Source organism: Crinia signifera, chromosome 4 (genome assembly GCF_055691185.1).
Source record: "Crinia signifera chromosome 4, ASM5569118v1, whole genome shotgun sequence".
NCBI classification, from domain to species: Eukaryota; Metazoa; Chordata; class Amphibia; order Anura; family Myobatrachidae; genus Crinia; species Crinia signifera.
Window position 1 is genome coordinate 32,583,657 of NC_139220.1, and position 23,649 is coordinate 32,607,305.

Below are 23,649 nucleotides of genomic sequence, written 5' to 3' on the forward strand. Positions count from 1 at the left end.
GTTCCGACAGCCTTGACCCTGACCCATTTTTGTTTTGCTCGACTGCATTCTGCCAGGTGGGATTCAATGTCCCGCCTGCCAATCGGCAAAAAGGGGCGTGTTCACGGAAATGGCCTTGGATTATTGAGATATGGCCGTGATGGCGAAAATTCACAGCCATCCTCGGCAAAACTGTCGGTCCCGTTCTGTCGATCTGCCTCTTCAATGCTGTCAGGCAAGACAGCATTGAATAGGCACCCGCCGCTATTTCCCCCATTGGAAATCGCGGCAGGGATGGAATACCGTCCTTAGTCCTTAGCCTTTTTCCCAGGGTTGGGTCTGAGTCGCACACAGCAGTTGCAAGCAGTGTCCAGAATTCCTGCACATACTCTTGTTGCATTAATAATGCCAGAACCAGTGCTCGAAGTGGAAATTTTAAAGTGGGGGTATGGTAAAATAAAGGGTGCAGTTAAGCGCGCGCCAAAGGCGCGTGCGCTCCGGAAAAGGGGGTGTGGCCACTGGAAAAGGGGGCGTGTCTTTAAGTGTAGTGTACCCCTTATACACATTGTACACCACACTATTAGGACCCCTTATACTATCTAGTACTCGAGCACTGGACTACAGGATGTATAGGTGCAAAAAGGTGTTATAATTTACTTGCTCAATATGGATCCTCTATAATACAGGAAAGTGCAACACTATACAATATTGTATTTAAATATAAAACCTTGTGGAAAGTGGCCATATTGTACAATTGCTACTCACCAGCTCACTGATCTTCATCTATGGGCTCCTTGGGTTGCTGTCTGTGTCCTGAAGTGGAGCACCCACTGGATCAGAGCACCAGCACCCACTGTCCCTCTGCCCCCCCTGCACCTCGCTGTCCCCATTGCACTTCTCCATCCTCCTGTCCCTCTGCCCCCCCATCCTGCACCTCACTGTCCCCATTGCACCTCTCCATACCCCCTGTCCCCCCTGCACCTCTCAGTTATGGATCTGTTGTAAAGGTCTTCCCATGGGCTCCCCAAGTCAGCAGTCAGGGAGAGATGCAAAGTAAATGGACAACTGTCAGGGACCGAAGCTACAAACATGCCAGGCGAGGATACTGTATATGGAGAGCCGTTAACAGCAGATACCAACTGCAGGCATCCAAGCTGGAAAATCACATGGGCAAGATGGCGCTGCCGCCTCCACGCAGCCCATGCCAAAAGGGCGACATAGAAGAGGTTGCAATGAGGCACACACTCACCCGCCACCGGGATTGAAGATGGAGCCAGCGGCACAGGAGGAGGGCAGAGGAGCACGGTCTACACAGCCGTGTTCACAGCAGCTTCCTGCTGCAGACTGCAGATCGGAGGCACAGCGACCCGCAAAGCAAGTCCTACAAGGCAGGGGACCTTCACACTGCCGCACTGACACTGGAGGTATCAGGGGGGTCACCGGGGGTTCAGCTGCACACATTGGGATACTCTCGCCGCTGTACAAATTAGTGGATGGATGTTGGCAGAGGCGGATTGGGGACTAAAAGTGGCCCTGGACAATTTCTGGAAGTAGCCTCACATAGGCAGCAACAAATCAATAATGGGTGGAGCCAGCATAACAGTAGGCGGGATTACTACATCATTATACTTAAAGACACCGGCGACAGGCAAGACTAAAACATCAATAGTGTCTGTCTAACCATCTAATGATTTTCCTCTCTGCGTCCGCATGCGAGCAGGTGTGTAAGCATACACATATGCTCGCATGGTAGTGAAGCAATTCGGGTGGCCAGGGAATGTGCATTCTTCATTAACCTGCTCGCTAGGCATCGAATATATGCAGCCTGGCGAGCAGGTCTGAATCAGCCACTTTGTGCAGTGCAGGGAGAAGCAGCCGGTAATTCAGCTGCAATGTGACTAGAATAGTGGAAAGTGCAGGCTCCATCTATACAGCAGAACATTTACTCAGTAAGAGGCTTACGACCCATTGGTGCCCTTTAAATTACATAATGCCGGAGTGGATGTACCAATCGCCACAACAATTATTATATCAAGTGAAAGATGTGACGCAAAGTGGCATCTCCCCCTGTGTAAAACATACCCCTCCAAACGCAATACGTCCTTTACACATTATGCCACATGGAATGTGCCCCAAATTTACATTCTGACACACGGAATGAGCCCGATATTCACATTCTGACACAGGGAATGAGCCAAAAATTCACATCCTGACACAGGGAATGAGCCCAAAATTCACATCCTGACACAGGGAACGAGCCCGAAATTCACATTCTGATCAACATAAATCAACATAAAAGCACACACTGCAAATATGCACAAATATGCACTGATTAGATCCCTGGCACGGATTGAAATCAATTGCAGCTGGTATTGGCTAGTGGCCGAGCTTTATTTTAATTATGCGCTGCTGCTGGGCTTATTGGCGTTACTTATCTGACATCTACGGTTGTGGGTAAGGTGTGCTGGCAGAGCACTTGATCCCGATCTACCGGCGGGAGCTACATAATCGACTGGTAGATCGCGATCGAACTTTTGGCTAGCCCTGCTTTAGAGTCTCCACTCTGGGAGAGGCCCGGAGAGAAGACTCTGCAGCTTTTCCAGGGGTCGGGCTTACTGTCATGGAGCCCCACCCCTCATCCCGGAAAATGCCGCTCTTCATGGAGGGGGTGGTACTAAATGACGCAATTTGCCATTTAGCCGCACCCCCTCACGAAAGAGGCGCAAATCTCGATATGAGGGAGAGGGTGTAGAGGCCCATGTGAAAGGCGGGGGGAGGAGGTGGGGGGAGGAGGGGGGGGTTGGAAGGGGGACCCTATTTCCGGGACCCTCCTGGACAATTCGGGAGGGTAAGCAACGCTGGAGGAAGCAGGCAGTGGAAGCATAAGAGGGCACAAGCATAAGAGGGCACAAACTAATCTACAACAATAATTCTACTTAGTCAGTGGCAGTGCTGACTTACTTACCAGTTAATTACCACTGCTGTTACTGGTACTCTTCTGTTGCTGCACTGCACCAGCACTGCGCACTGAACGGCAGACAGCACAACACTTTGTATTCAGGAGAGGAGCAGGCAGAGGGCGTGACTTCGGCTGCCAGGCGCTCAGCCATTTTCTGCTGATTGCTGTATAACAGGGGCAATGCTCTCCCCCACATCTCCTCCCCCATCTCCTGTCACACATCTCCTCCCCCATCTCATGTCACACATCCCCCCATCTCCTGTCACACATGTCCTCCACCCATCTCCTGTCACACATGTCCTCCACCCATCCCCTGTCACACATCTACCCCCATCTCCTGTCCCACATCTCCTCCCCCCCATCTGCTGTCCCACACCACCTCCCCCCCCTCTCATGTCACACATCTCCTCCTCAGCACCCCCATCTCATGTCACACATCTCCCCCCATCTCCTGCACCACATCTCCCACCCCATCTGCTGTCACACATCACCTCCCCCCTTCTCCTGTCACTCATTTCCTCCTCAGAACCCCCATCTCCTGTCACACATCCCCCCCATCTTCTGTCACGCATCCCCCCATCTCCTGTCACACATATCCTCCCATCTTCTGTCACACATCTCCACCTACCATCTCCTTCACAGATCACCTCCCCCATCTCCTGTCACAAATCACTTCCCCCATCTCCTGTCACAAATCACTTCCCCCTACCTCCTGTCACACATCAGCACTTCCCACCCATCCTCTGTCACCTGTCCCGACATATGCCTGGCTACACTCACCTGCCAGTTACAGCAGCAATATAGCCATGCAGTTTGGAGAGCCCCCGTCCTGCCCAAGCACATTTTGTGCATATGGTAATGTGCCCGTGACGTCATGACGCCCCGTCACACATTACATATGCAAGAGAAGGAGGGGCTTAGGGGCAGCAGTGGGGTGCTGATAAACGGCGGGGACAGGGATTCAGGGGGTGTTATTATGGAGAGGTGGGGCCACACGGGGACAATATGCATACAGATAAGGAGGCAAGGCGGCTAAGGTCAGGACGCACGCCCTGTGAGGCCCCGCCTCCACCTGGCCGCTGCAAAGAGCAAGCCCTTTTAGCAGCCCCGCCACCTCCTTTCCATATTTACTTGCCGAGCCCCTGTCAGCGCCGCTGCGCCGCACAGTACCCCGCTGGTGGCTGGCTGGCTGCATACAGTAGTCTGAGGCGCAGTTGGAGGCAGCGCAGGCTCTGTAACCTGAGGCACTCGGGGAAGTCGTGCTCGCTCTTGAAGTCATATGTAATTGTGTGGGCGGAGCCAGCTCACTACACCAGCCCCAGCCCCACATGATCATCTTTCGGTGATTATAATGGCCAATCTGCCCCTGGTGGGAGTGATAGCAAAGCGCTGCACACCCCGGACCTGTACATGAGTGACAGCATAGGACGTGCTGCTGATGTGTCAGAGCGCGTCCTGAGGGCTTTTTTTTTTCTCGACAGATAGAAGTGGCGGTATGACATACCGCTGTATACCGCCTCACTTCGACCACTGGCCAGAACCATAACTAGCGAAATGCGGCTGGTGCTGTTGCATAGAGCTCAATATACCATGGAGATGGAACCAACCGCTGATGAAATGTTTATTCTCTGCCTGCTGCATTGTATGCTGATAGCGGTGCACATGGCACAGGAAGTGATGCAATGCAGCAGCATGGAGGGAGGAGCAGGCGGGAGTGACTGAGTGAGGGGAGAGTTATGGCCGCGGCTACAGTGCATTCTGGGTTTACAGGCTGGTTGTATACAGTACTGTATATGAGGAGTAGAAAGACTCCTTCTCCTATACACAACCTGCCTGTAGCAGCTGCCTGCCTGCCCAGAATGCGCCACAGGTGCAGTGCTCCTCACTGCTACCATGTCACATATAAATGCGTAAGGGACAATACTGCGTGTGTGGAATAATCTAAAGGGTGAATAACTGTGTGTGGCATAATGTTTTAGGGGTCAGTACTGTGTGTGGCATAATGTATAATGTTTAACACTTTGTATGGCATAATTTATAATGAGTAACACTTTCTGTGGCATAACGTATAAGGGGTAATACTGGGTGTGGCATAATGTATAAGGTGCAATACTGTGTGACATAACATGAATAAGATGCACTACTATATGGCATAATTTAAATTAAGTATACTATTGTGTGAGGAGGGAGGGGGGTAGCAGAAGCGCCGCTGAGGACACCTCCTCTGCTCACACTGTACCCCCTGTAGCTGCCTGTGCTGCCCCTCCCCCACCACCATAGCTGCCGGTGCTCCCCCCAATATACCTGTCTGTGCCCCCCCGTGTACCTGCCTGTGAAGTCACCACTCACTCTGCAACATTGTAACACTCCCTCCTGGCACAAGATCCTCTAAAACTTTCTGCTACCTGCGGCTCATCCCGGACCTGTGAACCCGCCTGAGCTGCTGCGGACAGGGGGCGATCTTCCATCAGGGGGGCAGATTGAAACTCAGTCACACCCCATGACTGGGCGAGAGAGCTGAAGTTGAGAGCAGCACATGTCCTGGATGGGATCTTCTCTGTGACGATGCTGCTTTCACACCAGAAAACCTGCTTAGACCCAGTAATATGTGCAGTCTGAAAGGGGCATTAAGCCTGCTTTGACCGGTTTTAAGACCCATTTTAAATACCTGGTCTAAGCAGGTTTTGCCGTGTGAAAGCAGCATAAGTGTTACAGATAGCAAAAACAGTGATACACAGAGTACACCGCACAAGTTAAAACACTGCTTAATGTATTGGGCGTTAGAACTCACTCATAACAGGGATGATGACTAATTAACTACAGGTAAGGATGATGTGGACCACCACAGTATTGAGACGGGCACTTTGCGTGCTCCCAGATGTAAGGATCCCAGCAAACCTGTTGCATTGCTATAGAGTAGAGAGGTGTGCGCGTTCAGGGCTGCATCAGAAATTGTGGGGCCCGGGCCGTCCCGACACCCCCTCCCTGACACACTCCACTTCCCTTCCCCTACCAACACCCCTGCCCGCTGTCCACCGTGTATTAAAAGCTTACCTGCGGGCGCTGCGGTGGTCCATCCGAGTCCTCCAGCATCTATCATCTGGCTGCAGCATGCTGTGCGCCCGGACTGTAAGCCGTGCGATGACGCGCAGCTTACAATGCGGGCACCCAGCATTCCTGCCTGTGCAGCAGGATGATCCGGGCCAGGCCCTGGGGACTGTCTATGTGCGGTGTGCTGCGGAGGACCTGCGGCCCGCTGCTGTGTAGTGGGGAGGGTGGCAGAAGTGAATGGGAGTGCTGGAGTGCTGCTGCCCGGGCCCTACTGTCTGTCAGAGTGGCCCGGGACAGTTGTACCCCTAGCACAGCCCTGTTGGCGGCCCTGTGAGCGCTGAGTCTTGATACCCATCTACAAAATTCGGGTGGGTTTTGGATTTCTATTGAACCAAACTACACATCTTTATCCAGCAAGAGTCTGTTACCTTCATCAAGTTGCTTAATCAGATGCAACATTTGGTGGAAGCAGTTTCAGGTTTCTACATGAAGGACCCACACAGTAAAGGCCCATAGGCGAGATGTACTAAGCCTGGAAAAGTGATAAAATGGAGAGTGCCTAACAGCCAGCCAATCAGCTCCTGCCTGACATTTTTCAAATCCAGCCTGTAACATGGCAGGTAGGAGCTGATTGGCTGGCTGTTTATCACCATTTTATCACTTTTGAAGCTTAGTGCATCTGGCCCCATGAAAGAAGTAGGACAGATGAGAGGGTGTGCTGTAGACAGAGGCTAAGAAATCATAGATGCAAATGGTAAAAGATAGGAGAGGTAGAGGTGCGCGTGCAAAATTAGAGACAGACACATAAAGTGGTGGGAAAACAAAAAGTAGGGGGGGAAAGGATCAGGTACAGACAGAGATGGATGTGCACACATACATAAGGGGGGACAGAGTGAGAGGGGCTGGGGTGGAAGGGAAGAAGAGATGGGTTGGCGCAGACAGATAGGCATAGGCTGGTGAGAGTATGAGAGACTGTAGAGTCAAGCTGGTCATGCAGTACATAAGAACAACATGCTAAAACACATACGATCTGCATGCGATCTGCTTACGACCACAACCCATCCCATCGCCATCGTGCCAAAATAACTCATCACAATCGATCAAGCTATCAGCCGAAATTGTGCATCCGGGCCTAGAATCCTTCTGTTGTATGGCCAGCTTAAGTCACAGGATGAGATTAGAGCAGTGGTTCCCAAACTGTGTGCCGTGGCACCCTGGGGTGCCTCAGGAGACTTGCAGGGGTGCCCTGGGCTGGTAGTCTAGGACAAATTCAAATTATTTATGATCAATTTAACAGGCAAAACCAGTGCTTGTGGCTGCCAGTCATAACATATGTGGACAAACAGTAGCAAGTCCTGTCCCTCACAGCAATGCTGACCCGAAGCATCACATATAAAAAACTATTTACTTTAATATTGTTTTGGGAATTTCTCAATAAGAAAACATTCAGCCTAGGGGTGCCGTGAGCATTTGTTTGATGCTCTAGGACGCCGTGATTCAAAAAAGTTTAGGAACCACTGGATTAGAGACAGAAATAATTATTACTAAATTTACAGTTTATTTACTAATACAATAAAGGGGGCATTCATTTCATTTAATAAACTAATAAAAATAATTATTATTATTATTATTATTATTATTAGCACTATTGCATTTTATTTATAGGGCGCCAGAAATGTTTTGCAGCGCCGTACATAAATGGTAATAATAATAATAATAATAATAATAACTTTATAAATTATAAATAAATAAATAATCTGGGGGGGGGGGCACATGACATGATGTATACATTTCGTAAATGGGAAACAGTTTTACTACAGTAAATTGAACATATTTGTTTTTTGCCCCTGGTACCCACCAGAAGGGGGTCAATGCTATCTGGAATTGGTCCAGCATCATATTACCAGAAAACAAGACAGTATTGCCGAATAGAATGAGTCATTGTAGGAGAGTAACTGTTTTTTTTTTTTTTTTTTATCTTTTTAACCTGTTGTCAGCAAGAATCCTTTGGTTTGAGCTACATTATCTGCCACATCCACCTCTGGTTTTTGACTTTTTTGGTGGGCTTAAATAAGATAATTGTATCCTGATCGTGATGTCTCCTGATTCTCCCACCACGCCCTAGTGGATGGTAGGGCATGAAATACCGCCCTGTTGGCACATGTCTGCTCAAAAAAACAGTGAAAAAACCCATGTTGACCTTGCCCATGTCGACCTAATGCTTGTGTGTGTCACCTAATGACCTGTCGACCATAGGCGAATCTAGAATTATGGTAATGGTTGGTCCCAGATCTAGACATAATAGTAGGGGGACCTTTGTGCGGCACAGCCGCGCGTTAAAAATGGGGCATGGCCTCATAGGAAGGAGGCGTGGTATCACAAAAAGGGGTGTGGTATTACACTTTAGACCATACACAGTAATGCTCATTACACATTTTAGCAAATTCCGTAATACCCATTACACATAAAGCCACACACCATAATGCCAATTACACATAAGGCCACACACCATAATTCCCATTACACATTGTGCCACACATCATGATGCCCATTACATACTATATAACAAACCGTAATGCCCATTACATATTTGCCACATAAGTGCTGCTTACCTACGTGCTCATTCCTAGGGGTTCTTGCTTGATGGCACCATAGTACCCATTACACATGATGCCACAAACCATAGTACCTATTACACATGATGCCACACACCATAGTACCCATTACACATGATGCCGCGCGCCATAGTACCCATTACACATGATGCCGCGCACCATAGTACCCATTACACATGATGCCGCGCACCATAGTACCCATTACACATGATGCCGCACACCATAGTACCCATTACACATGATGCCACACACCATAGTACCCATTACACATGATGCCGCACACCATAGTACCCATTACACATGATGCCGTGCACCATAGTACCCATTACACATGATGCCGCACACCATAGTACCCATTACACATGATGCCGCGCACCATAGTACCCATTACACATGATGCCGCACACCATAGTACCCATTACACATGATGCCGCGCACCATAGTACCCATTACACATGATGCCGCACATCATAGTACCCATTACACATGATGCCGAGCACCATAGTACCCATTACACATGATGCTGCACACATAATGTCCCTTACACAAGATGCTGCACACATAATGCACCTTACACATGATGCTGCATACCGTAATGCCCCTTACACATTAAGCCACACATTATGCGAAATGCCCCCACATACCGCCACTTGTAGCGTCCCTTAAGCAATGCCCCCAAAAGTGCCACTTACTGTGAATTTTTATATGAGCCTTCGCTGCTGCTGCAGGAAGAGATGGAGAGTGGTGCAGCTGCTTCTATGGGGAGAGGAGCAGAGCGCAGCACAGAGCACGCTCCCACTCCCCTCCTGGTGTCCCCTCTAGCCGAGTGGACATTTGAAATACTGTGAGCGCTGTTGTTGTGTGTGACGTCGGGGGAGCACGCCGGGCACCGGCACCACATGATTAAAGGGGGGGCGGGCTAAGGTGAAAGCGGGGAGAAGAATTGGAGTGGAAGCTTCAGGGGTGACAGTCATTGACAGCTGGGCAGAGAGCAGGGGGCTGCCCGGCTGTATTCAGTGCACTGCAGGTCACGGCTGTTTGAAATAATACCCCTTTCACAACAGAAAATGCAGGGATTTACCCCGGAATATGGTCCCAGGATCATGCAGGGACATTCCCAGGCTGGCCCCTTATACACCAGCCTAGTCCCTGCATTTTCTGGTGTGAGGGGGAGAGACAACCACTCCCCTCTCCCTACCCCCCTTTAACCAAGCAGCTATATCTTCAGAACCAACTGACCCATTTACATGAGACCAGTATCATATTGAAGAACTTTTGAGTTGACTTCGAATGATTTTGGTCCCGTGAAACTGGGCTGTTTGGTTCCAGAGAAATCTGCCCTTAAAGAACATAAACAGTCATGAAATTACATTTAAGAAATGAAAAAAAACGGTTTAACCTCAATATCCCTGGAACCAATTAACCCATATGGATCCAGCCTGGTATCAGATTGAAGGCCCAGCGATTTGGATTAGACTGAGATCAACCTCGAGCTTCAGTGATGCCGAAGGGGGAACTGGCAGCCGTTGAACTAGGTGGGGGTCGGAATTAACGGGTCCCATGTTATCCTATAGGGAAAATGTTCCAGCTTTGCCTGGCAATCTCCGGTTCCCAGGGGGCTAAAGACACCGGGCTGGGCTCGTTGGAAAGCCCCATCCCTCAGCTACAAAATGGGCACATGGGTGGTCCGGTGCACCCCCGGACCACCCCCTAGATTCGCCTATGCTGTCGACCTAGACCCATGTCGACATAGAGCCATGGTGACCTTGACCCATGTTGACCTAGACCCATGTCGACTTTCCTGCATGTCAACCTAGTGGTGTCGACCCAATGCTTGTCGTCCTAGTTGTTGTAGACAATATGACCGTATCCTTTTTAACGGATATTTTAAGGATCTCCCACAGCACCGTTGGCCCTGAAAGGGTTTAAGAAATGTATCTGCACTGCTGGCAGAGGCAGACAATTCAGAGGACTATCCTATAACTTTAAACGTAATGTTCTATAAATGTTCCCCATCAACACTTTTTTCCTCTCTCTAGATTTTGTAATTTAATTGCACGTTCCTTTTTACGGACGCCTCCAGAATAGCTAAAATAACCTCCTCTCGCTGCCGAACGTATTATAACAGAAATCTCTTTCTTTATCACCAAAGCACTTGCACAGTGTCTTATCACATCACTGAAATGGGCATCTATCCTTTGTGATTGCTTCTGTATCACCCAGCTGTCTTGCGTTCTCCCTATCTCAAAAGCACATCATAGCGTGAAATCTTAGATACTCTCTCAAAAGATGATAAAATAGCTCATATTAAAAGAGAGGATTTAATACGTGTGCTAACCTTATGTGGGGATCTTACTGCTGCTACTACTGAGAAGGAATTAAATCAATATGTTAATTCAAAAATATTTAGAGGCGATAAGAAAAGAAATAACACTGTTTCAATGGCGTCGTCTTTCATTTGTAAAGCAATAATGCACGCTGCAACAAACTGTGTAGTTTAGTAATAATAAAACAAAATTTTTTCTCTACATTTTGCTTAGTAACGGAGCTACAGTATGTGATTGACTATATAATACACATATTGGCTATACATAATATATATATATATATATATATATATATATATATATTTCTAGAGAAATAGAGACGAGCGCTTGATAGTGCATAAATATCGTTTTAAAAGGTTTATTCACATAAAAAGACATGAAACATAGGAATGGGTAAACGTACCGACGGTGGCGGTTCTTAATCACCGCGGTCAAACAGCATGTAAGTGGTGCACGCAGGCACCCACAGACTGGAGCCAGTTACCTCCGTTCCCGGACAATCAGCAAGACAGCAAGTGGTGGTGTTCTCCTGCGCGGGGGCGTGGCCTAGCGCAGGAGAACACCACCACTTGCTGTCTTGCTGATTGTCCGGGAACGGAGGTAACCGACTCCAGTCTGTAGGTGCCTGCGTGCACCACTTACATGCTGTTTGACCGCGGTGATTAAGAACCGCCACCGTCGGTACGTTTACCCATTCCTATGTTTCATGTCTTTTTATGTGAATAAACCTTTTAAAACGATATTTATGCACTATCAAGCGCTCGTCTCTATTTCTCTAGAAATCTCCTACCTGCTGGATACAGGTGCATTTACCTTATAGGAGACGGAGCTGCTGGGATTATCATCCTATGTGTTTACATAGACTGTCCTGAAAGAAGGATTGGACGATTGTTGGACATTTAAAGGTTTTCTCTGGACTTATATGTGTACAGCGCATTGTTTTATTTCTTTTGCATATATATATATATATACATCATACTTGCTGACTTTTGAAGTTGTCTCTCTGATAGAAGCCCAGAGAGGAAACCCAAATCTGCACTTCGGGGGGCGGGGACAAGGCTGGCATCACAAAGCCCCACCCCTAAGCCACATAAACTCTGCGATTCATCTCTCTGGGAGGAGGGGGCTAAATTAAGCAAAATTATGCGATTAGTGTCATTTTTAGACCCATCCCCTCATGCAGACCCGCAGATTCTGGAATTTGTTTCAGCAGATGGGTGGCGAAATGTTGGTATTTTTTGGGTCACCCTCAATACACTATTTTTGAAGAGTCTCTGAGTCCCGCTGATTTATTCACACACACACACATATATATGTATATATATAGCATACACTGCTCCCATAGTTTCATACTCACTTCACTGGAGTGAGTCCCCCACCCAGAGATGCAATCGTACCAAAAATCGCCGCCAAACTGGCCACCGCGCATGTACAGTACTGATTTTAGTATCCGGAACATGGTGGGCGCCATGTTTCCGGAGACTTGCACATGCACTTGCACATAGCATTCAGGCGGTCAGGATGCCGATGGTTAGTATACAAATGGCGGCATCTTGCTAGTCGTGGGGGAGAGTTAGGGTCAGGCTGCTGGGTGGTGGGGGGTTTAGAGTAGGCAGTGGGGAGGGGGTAGGATGCTAGAAGAGAGGGCTATGGTGGGCCAAGGGGAGAGTAAGAATGCTTGGGGATACCGGATAAGTCTCCAACAGTCGGCATTCCCATGGTCGTTACTCCAACATCGGAATTCCAACCTTCAGGAGCCCGACAGTCGGAATCCCGACTTAAACAGTCTACTTTCCCCCGTGGCAGTCCCCATAAAGGGAGAACAGAATATGTGGCATGTGCAGCCCTCAAGGGGCTTCAATGTGCTTGCCCCCTTGTCGGCCTCACGACAGTCAGGATTCCGATGACGGAGAAACGACCGTCGGAATCCCAACTTTCGCTAAGTTATACCACACCGGAATGCTTACCTGAGAGATTCCCTCTTTCAGTATGCCTGACCACCCATCGTCCGTATGTATCCAATAAATTCATCCTTTCAACAATAAGCTTCCTCTCGCCTTGCATTAGCAGAATGCTATTAGGAATATCTTCATAAATGAAGACTTCATTTTTAGTTAATTCACTGTATGTGCAATGCTACTAGCAGATCAATAAAGATGAATCCCTAACTAACCACCAAAATAAGAACAATAATAGCAGCACCAGCAGAATTAGAATTCATCGGAACTGTCTCACCCAGCCCCTTCCCTACAATCCTTTTTTCATCTTTCGCTCAGCAGGATGTTTTAAAAATATAAAAGTACAGAATTGAACAAAACAAGAGAGCGGTTCTTTAATCAGTATTAGGGAAGATATTCTACAGCGGCATGATTTACATTTACCTACGCCTCTAAAAAAGCCATTCTGCTATCCTTGCCCACCCCTCTCTTATTAAACAGTTGATTAGGGAGTACAGAAGCTTCTCTCAGTGCTGCAGACGGAACTTAAGCATGATGGAATCGTTCTGAGAAAAGAAGCAGCCTTTAAGTTGCTAATTTACTTTGGCTGGCGTGCCGGGCTCCAGCCAATATATTTGAAATTACGTCGAGCTTTACAGCCAAATACTCTCATAAAGAGATTTAGGAGTGTGAGTGAGATAATTAAACCACCCTTCCAGGAGTACTGACTACAAACCGAACAGAGACGGGAGAGTGGGGGTCCGGGTGGCGGGGGGTGGCAAGAAAGGAGGACATTTTTCAAAGGGCCTATGAATCACGAAGACTCCGTAGGATATGAGTATCTTCTTCTCTGATAGCTTTTCTTAGTCTTCTTTACTGCATCGTGATCATTTATTCCTGGTATTTGGTTCAATATTGGTTTTATGAGAAATGAGTAGGGAAGGCGAATGGGCTTGTGCAGCCTTACAGGAGACCGATACAAATGTTTTCCTATAAATGTCTCCCCAGATGTTTTCTGTCCAGGAACTACGTGAGCTCGGCTGATCTACTAAGTGTTTTGCTGGCAAATCATGCAATCTAATCCGTAATTCAACATGAACAAAAAAGAACATTTGTAACTATTGTTAGGTCTACTTTTTTTATGTTTATTTGTTATTTTGCACATAGCAAATACTGTATAGGGTATAAAAATAAGTAGAGCGCAGTGTTTTTCAACCACTGTGCCGTGGCAACTAGTGTGCCTTGAGCTGTTCTCAAGTGTGCCCCCAGATCTAGAGATGCCCAAACCAGTTTACAGCCACCACCAGTTCAGCTGTTATTTACTCTCTTCTTTTCATGTAAAGGGCCAATTCGTTTTATTTTTGTTACCTGTGGGGACCAGTGTGATTGTTTTTTGTTTTTTTATGGGGACAATAGGTTTGTTTTTTTTCCTGTGGGGGCCAATGTGTTTTGCACTGTGGGGATCTCATGGTGTGCCTTGGCAATTTTAAATTCTTATTTAGTGTGCCGCAAGGTAAAAAGGTTGAAAATCACTGGTATAGCGGGTCGGAAATGTCTAGATCAACAATAGCATGGTCGACCACTAATGGTCGAACACGTCTAGTTAGATGCCTAAAAAATAGTCAGCAGCGTCTACATCGACAGTAACAGAAGATTGATGCAAGCAAAAGGTTGACGGGAATGTGGTGACAGTGCCAAGTTTTTGACGGTTTTTGTTTCTTTGTCGACATTGGTTATAATGGACACCTTATAAAGATCTTATACCTTATACAGACCCGGCATGCTGACCGCTGAGAATGGGAAGCGATAGCATCTCACGCACACATGTGTCCCGTGTCTTCATCTATGTACAGTGGGATGGTAAAGTATGAACAAGTCAGTTAAAACAAAAAGATCATGAAAAACTTTTTTGACCACGTTTCTGTCACCCTATTGCTTCCATCGATCTGCTGTTGATATCGATCAGTCTAGACACTGTCCACTATTTTTCGGCCTTCAACTAGATGCACTCGACCATTAGTGGTCAACCACATGATTGTTGATCCATTGACCAGATACATAAAAATAATGCATGGGTCATGGACCATATAGACTTGTCCGGCATATGGAATAGGGTCCGAGATTGCTGGGGGTGCGAGATGCCGGCTGATCATGCAGCAATCATTTAAAAGACAAAGCCAACCTGAGGCCGAGTTCATCTGGGCATCCCGCACTGGCTTATTTATACAGACGACCGCCCATCAGAACACACCACACCAAAGGAGAAAATCCCAACAGGAGATTTTATCGCAGCCCATTCGCAGGCTTGCACATGAGCGGGTTTTCACTTTGGCGGAGTGGTGGCTTTCTGATCACAGGGCTCTGAGCTTTAAGCTCCGCAAGCTGGTCCTCTTTTATTTCAACGTTTTCCTCCATGGATCCCACGCATTGGACAGTGAAATTGAAGCTGAACATAAGGCGCCGGTGTGCTCATCTAGCTACACAAATATTTTGCAATGATCTGAAGTATGATATCCAAGGTTGTCTGGTCTGCTTTGTTTATACCTCAATGTAATATAATCAGGCAGTAGTAAATTGGGGTAATTGATAAATAAGGAACAATGGCTATGCTCAGTAAAGGTCTAGCGAGTCAGCAGGTGGGGGCTTGTCGGGCACAGTTGGAATACGGCCAAGGTGAATCACAGAAGTAACCATCTGTATAATTATGTTTAATTCAAAAGGTTGTCAGGTTTGGATTTGGTCCATAATCATACGAAGTACATTACATCCGAGCATTCTAAGGGCATATAGAGAAATAAAGAAGGGCCGCCAATAGGGGGGTGCTGTGGATACAGCTGCCCAGGCCCTGGCCTCTGGAAGGGCCCGGGCAGCTCATTTTGCCCACCGCAACCCCCCTTTTTTTAGCCTATGCACTCACACAACACCCTGTCCATATGCACTATCAGCCCACTCGCCTTCCATTCACCCCCTCCTCTTCTATTCCTGCCCTCATCTTCTATTCCTGCTCTCATCTTCTATTCCTCTCCTTGTCTTTTATTCCTGACCTCTTTGTTCTCCCCCCCCTCTATTTCTTTCTGTGAAAGGAAAAAACAGTCCTGGTGGTGACCCTTCAGAAGTGACATGGACACAGTAAACAGTAGTACAGCCATGTCCACCACCATGATACCCCTTTCACAACAGAAGGAAATTACCAGGTTAAAGCTTTTCAACCCTGGGAATTTTCTGAAAAACACAGGTTTTTCTGTGGTGTAAAAGGGTCAACAGGGTCTTAAATCCCAGCACTCCGACTCTGCTCTTGACCAGGGTCGGAGTGCTGGGATTTAAGACCCGCGTTGACCCTTTCACACAATAGAAAAACCGGGGTTTTTTAGCAAATTATCGGGCTTAAAAGCTTTAACCTGGTAATTTGCGGGTGCTGTGAATTGGTGTCAGACTGCACCCGACAAAATGACCCGGCACTCAAAAATGCTGGGTAATTGCCGGGTGGCCGGTGTGAAAGGGGTATTACTGAACTTATAGATGGCAGGTAAACAGAGTATCTGAATACTTTTTGTGGAGTACAGGTTGAGTATCCCTTATCCAAAATGCTCGGGACCAGGAGAATTTTGGATAATGAATTATTCCGTATTTCGGAATATTTTTATATTTCAATGATGTATTTTGAAGTATCTTGCATTTATGCTGTATAAACACATAATATACACACAAATATATTTTATTACCACATAAAATACACACAAATATATTTTATTTGTTCAAAAAACAAGGTTTCAAAACGTGAAACAAAATGTGTGTACTATCTCAGCACTGAATTTGAATGCAAAGCAATCATTGTCATGCACAGATATAGTGCCAGTTACATATCATGTCCCCAGTGATGCTGTTACAAATGTCCCCAGTGAGTTTTTAGCAAAAAAAAAAATTTTTTTCACTTTCTGGAATGTCTGGTTTTCGGAATAATTCGGATAACGGATATTCGGATACGGGATACTCGACCTGTATAATTGAATTGCATGGAGACGTAGTTCCGGCACCGGAGTCCCTTATTTGTCCTGATTTACAAAAGAGAGTGGATTCAATGAGTGCAGCAGTTATATACTTCATTCTGGTTCATGTCCACACCTATTATAATGTAGTCACATCCCCTGCATGATACAGACTGGTGACAGGACTATTTTTACCCTTTAACCTTTACCTCACATCATCATTTCACACCATTAAACCTCTGTGTGTCTTTGTGTTGGCCACGTTTCTAAATGAAATCAATTTGATCATCTAAGTATAAATAACAATATAGAATAGTGATGTGAGGCTACCGTGGGGTGATTGCAATGAGAAATGTACCTCTGTGTGTTGTCAGTTTAGGCATTTTGCTGAATAGTTTTTTTCTCTACCTTTTGTTTTTTCAGTTGTTCCAATATTATTGTTTCTATGCACAGTATATGTTTCCAGATATATATATATAGCTGATGTCAACACATTCCCAATTCCATATTTGTGTAAAGATAATTGATACCTTATGTGTTTTGCGTCCATCACACAGATGCGAAATGCGTTATTCTTATGGAAGCCCACCTTGAGAGTTTACCAGGGGCCTCCAAGCCTCTAGCTCACCCCCCTAGTAGCAGGGAGCCATCCCAGGCACACAGCTAGCCACATGCAACAGTGCCGCCACGGAAGATCCTGAGATTTGTGCGAATCCACCGCTTGCACGTCCCTAGTTGCAGTCCTGTAAACACTAAAAACTCTCAAAATGTAAAACTAACAAAAGCAAAGAGCTAAGAATGAAAAAAAAACAGGTTAAATACAATATATACTATACAAATATAAAATATTATTTTAATCTTATTAAAAAAAATGAAACCTCTTTACATAAGCTGCAAGACCATCTCAATATTCAGCTCTCTAATATTACACTCAAGTTGGTCTCTGACTTGCATACAGTGAGATAAGCCTGACAACCACATCAAGGTAACCTCAATAAAACAGAGCACTAACTTTCATGCTATTGTCTGATCACGTCTTGTGGGCTCAGTGTGATTCGCTTCTCTCTCTGGCCCTTATTCTGATTGACGCGGACTTTACCGCATACTTTCGGATCGCGTGTTTACGGCGTCTGCGCATGCGTGGAGAACGCAACGCGCATGTGCCACGCCTTGACTCGGTACCAGTTCGGCCAGATCCCGTCCAGAACTGTTCACCGCTATCATTCGGGAAATAGGGGCGTATTATGGGCGTCATGCGGAATGACACATGGGCGTAGTTTCAAAGTGGGCAAAACGGGGCGGAAACATGGGCGGACACGGGGGAGTACACTTATGTTGGGGGGCGTACATTCGGAAACCACTCCGAATGCACGCGATCAAAAAGGGCAGAAATGTGCGGTGTCCACAAGTGTACTATTGCTTTGCGGACACCACTCGTTCATGCGCTAGGCGAACGTACCGCCTAATGACTACAAGCATTAACACCTGAACCCAATAGAATCTACTCCTTTACTCATTACTCACTAATAGGACGCTTGTCAGTGCTTTAATTGAAACCATTGCACTTCAATTGCTGTAAGGGTTAATGTGTGCAATGCATGTGTTAGGCATGCTTGTAAGGATATATTGGAATCTAATTGATTCCAATTCAAAATAAGCAGTTTTTTATGAGGATAGGTAATTGAATAAGTGGGTCATGTGATGTATAGCAGAAGATACTTCATAGTGGGTTGTTTGGCGTAAATACTCCGCTTACGTGCGGTAGCACCGCTTGGCTCCCGTTCGGATGCGGTATTCCCGAGCATACTCTGTAATACTCTGTAATACCGTGCCGAATCGGAGTGTTTCTCCCGCACACGCATGCTTTGTATGTCGTCCGTAAACACGCCCTGTTCTTAAAGAGTGAGTCCGTCCGAATGCGGAGGACACGTGGGCGTTTCTACGGACGATGGCCGCACGCGGCAAAACACCGTGGCGTGCGGACCGCACCGTAAGAATGCGGGAATATCCGCACCGATCAGAATAAGGGCCTTTATGAGGAGAGAATACTCTAAAGAACCTGAGGTAAGTGGCTCTGTCAATAAAGGTAAGGAGGATTTATCCAAAGGAAAGTTTACAGCTTACTTTTCTTACCCTTGGTGAGATGTACTAAGCAGTCGCGGTTTTTACCTATGGGCCTGCAAACACCCCCCAGGTAAAATCCGCCACTGTTCTCTGCCTAAGAGAAGCCAGATGCAGTCCGTGAGACTGCTCTGGCTTCACTGTAACTAGCAGTGACTTCCTATTGGAAGTACGACCTGCCAGTCACTCAAGGCAGTCCCATTGTGAGGTATTCCCTCCCTCCGAGACACTTACACATCCCCTTGCATCTGGCAGCACGGGTGAAATATTATTCAATTGTTGTTGACCATCAAATAATTTTTTTCCCCCGTCCACAGATAGAAGTCAGTCTGAAGTGACTTTTATCTTGACCGGAGTTGGCCGAATTTAGGGTGGGTGCTGACATCTTTTGACATCTTCAAATCGTCAGCACATTAGGGTGGGTGCTGACATCTTCCCCTGCATAATGTAAAGACAAGTGTTTGTGGAGTAATCAAGCGCAATTGATTAAGCAGGGTGCAGCTATTCAAACATAAGAAGGTCCACCATCTTCTATGATATAGATTCCAGAAAAAGTTTTTGTTTGAATCTTAGCGCAACCCCCTTAATGAAGATGTTAATACACAATAAACATTTATATAGGATTTATTGTGACGAAAAAATCCAATAAGCTTATTGGATACAGACTGCCGATCACAGTGCACTTTCACTTTGCACTTTAAGACGACCAGACACTTTAAGGACGCACTTGCACTTTATATTGACGACTCTCCTGCATTCACAGACATGTTGATGCCTGCTCAAGGCATCAACATGTCTGTGTATGTAGGGGAACGCCCAGCATTTTTATGGGCTTGCCCTGCCCCAGCCCCCTGCCTGCCCCTTCTCTCCTCTAACAGTGCGAACGCCTTCGGCGAGTGTGTTACTCGCCTAGGTCATTTGCACATGCGCATATTCTCATGACCCCCACCATCGAAAACTGGGCCGAATTCGTACCCTATCAAATGGGTCTGAATCAGGCCCACTGTACGAATCAGTGAGTTAGTGTCATTTTTTAAACAAAGGCCATAGGCAAATTCCTTCTCAAATGGACAAAACCATGTGCACTGCAGGTGGGGTAGATGTTACATGTGCAGAGAGAGTTAGATTTGGCTGGGGTTTTACTTCAAAGTGAGAACGATATTGCAGTGTAGAAATAAAGCAGCCAGTATTTTCCCTGCACAGAAACAAAATAACTCACCCAAATCTAACTCTCTCTGCACATGTTACATCTGCCCCACCTGCAGTGCACATGGGCCCTTATTGTAGTTGACTAGGACGGATGCGTATTTTCGGACAGCCACCGAGTGTTCTTAGCCCTGCCTACCGTACGGATCACTCACACCGTCCGAATGTGGTAAGACCCTGAGCGAACGGACCGCGAGTGGATGTTTCATGTGAACAACTCCCCTATCTGTGGGAACCTCCCCGATCCTCCGATTGTCGCTGACCATCGAATGATGGACCGAGCGGTCAGACAGCACCGAGTGCTCCAGACCACACGGACATTACTCCGTGCGAACGTAGGGATATAGGTGGGCAGCTGGCATCTGGCTATGTCAGCTGTCCGCCCCCCACACGTGCATCACGGCCGGATTACACATATGGTAATGAGCCCAAACAGCCCTTCACGCCCCTCTCCTCCCCCTGCTCGGATTGTTCAGACCGATCGTTTTCTGTACGGAATTCACGCCATATTCGGACGTGCGCGGCGTTCGCACATGCACAGAAACACCTCTGCACATGCGCAAGCACAATACATCGGCCATCCGACCGAACACGCAGCCGTCCGACTCAATCAGAATAAGGGCCATGGTTTTGTCCATTTGAGAAGGAATTTGCCTTTGCAAGTGAACCAGAATAAGGGCCAAAGCCTACAACTCGACCGGAGCTGATACTTTATCTCTCGCCACTTGATTTACTGTATCTCTCTCCACGGCTTTCCACTGAAGAAAGGAGAGTAGCTTGGCAGACTTCCTGAACGCTTCCTTATTGGCAAATAATCAACTCGGGAACGGAGTTATCTCTGAGAAATGCCATTTACAGAAGCATTCTGAGCAAACGCTTTCCCTGCAGGTGATTAGGAGCACAGTATGGAGAGAACACACACAGATAGAACCTACAGGTAGAACCTTACCTCGTCTGACCTTTCCAAGGGCCATGTACTGTGCAATGTGTCTGACTAATAGAAGGAATGTCAACAGATTTAGGGGGTCATTCAGACCAGCGGCGTAACTATAGCACCGCAGCCCCCGTCACCGTGGGGGGGCGCTGTGCATGTGGGGGCGCCGGGGGCTGCGGTGCTATAGTTAAACCCCCCCTCAATCCCCCCGCAGACTTACCTATCGCGCTGGTCCCGGCGGCTCTGTTCTTCTGCTGAGGACCACCACAAAATGGCTGCCACCATATAGCACACTGTTCTCTGAAACTGTCTGCTGTATGGGGGCGGCCATTTTCTGGTGGTCCTCAGCAGAAGAACGGAGCCGCCGGGACCAGTGCGATAGGTAAGGCTGTGGGGGATTGAGGGGGGGTTTGCATGCGGCGGCGGGGCGGCGGGGTAGGGGTGCTTGGCGGGGCAGCGACAGGGGGGGGGGCGCTCCCCCCCTAATGGCGGGGGGGCGCCCAAAACGTAGCTACGCCACTTATTCAGACCTGATTGCACGGCCGTGAATCCGCAGGACAGGCCATTATCAAAAGACTGCGCATGCGTATGGCCCGCAGTACGCATGCGCGAGGCCGTCCTGTGATAAAATCCAGCTAATATTTTAATGACTGCCCGTACGCGACTGACAGAATGGCGGCGTTTGTGGGTTGTCACTGGGAGCGTCAGAAAAAACGCAGTCGTGTTCATGCATTGGAACGGAAGACATGTGACGCCAGCTCCGGCCCCGATCAGCCTGATTCTATCGCAGCTACCGAGTAAGTCCGGGGCTACGCACAGACTGCGCATTCGATGGTGTGCAGGTCTCAATAACCCCCTTAGAATATACTCTATTTAAGCCAGGCGATCCATGAAAAACAAATTTACTCCCAACATCTTTCCTTTAATTGGGCATTAATTAACACCTACTGTACCTCCAGCAAAAGAACGCTACACGTCACAAAGTCTCTCTTAACAAGATATCATTCTCAATGGAAAAACCAGGATTTTTAGAGGGGGTTTTTCCAAATGTGATCCAAAATCTCACACTCTGCAGTGCATTTGAGTAAGTACGGGAGTCTGGGGGAGGGTAACAGCCCTGTATATTGGTCTTTTTATATACAATATTCAAAATAACAGATGGGCTGTTTTGAGCATTTAAATAAGATAAGTGGTCAGTAAATGGTTAAACATCATTATAAATAAATACATAAATATAATAGAACCCGTACTGCACTTTCTAAACTGACAATCTCCCACTTCATGGTAAGGCTCCTGTCTCTTCCTCCTGATAGCTGCTCTCTGGTCCATTGCAATGTTTGAGGGCTCAGATCCATACATACAGTAAATGTGGTAGAAGAAGCTGGTGCACTGGGCATGTGCAGCAGCTCTGCTCTGTCCCTTACACTGCATGATGTGGTGGCAGCTCTATTGATCATATTATATACCACTGCTATTGTCATATTTAAAGGCACTTGCCAAGAGGAGGGGGGTTTCCAGGCAACCAGAAAACCCCCCTGCGTTTGTCTTTGATTCTGGAGACCCACAAACTTCTAGTTATGTCCAGATTATTAGATTATGAAATACTAAATCTTTAAAATGAATTCTTTACGTATATATTCGTATCACTGTGTTTTATTCTCCAGTAACTTCTTATGCTTTTCCTTCTCGTACTTAAAGCATATTTGATGGCACCAAATCCCCCAGTTTTCTGCCGCCCTTATACTTATGTCAGGCTCATCTTCCGAAGCAACTATGGTTATGTCCAGTGTACTTGTCCTTTGTTGTATTAAACTATAATTCGATGTTTCCTGTTTTGCTTATTCGTTTTTGTACGCTATTATTGGGGGTTGCAGATCCCTTGTGGCTCCATATAAATTAAGGATAATAATAATAATTAATTTCTTAAAATGCTGGTAAAATTATGCTCAATCTTCTTTCTTTACAAATGACTTTCTGCTAATTATTGCTTCATTGATTAGCACTAGCAGCTTATATTAGTTAATTATGTACAATTTTGTGGTGCAAAACTTAATGCAAGCAATGAAATGATTTGTAAGCAAAACCACAAAATGTATTTTTGAGGCAAACAACGAACATTTTATTCAAGTACGTACACATTGGCCCTAATTCTGGTTCACTCGCAAAGGCTAATTCCTTCTCAACTGGACAAAACCATGTGCACTGCGGGGGGTGGGGGCAGATGTAACTTGTGCAGAGAGAGTTAGATGTGGGTGGGGTTTTACATCAAAGTGAGATCTATATTGCAGTGTAGAAATAAAGCAGTCAGTATTTACCCTGCACAGAAACAAAATAAGTCACCCAAATATAAATTTCTCACAAGTTACATCTGCACCCCCCCCCCTCCCCCCAAAATGCAGAGGCAAGTCGACCTCGTACCTACATTTCTTCCATGGTTTCCCAAGTACAGTAGAATCACAGCATTGACATTGAGAGTTATACAGATAAAAGGACAGTGCCCAAGCATCGTGGCCTTTGCAACCTATCATTGAGAA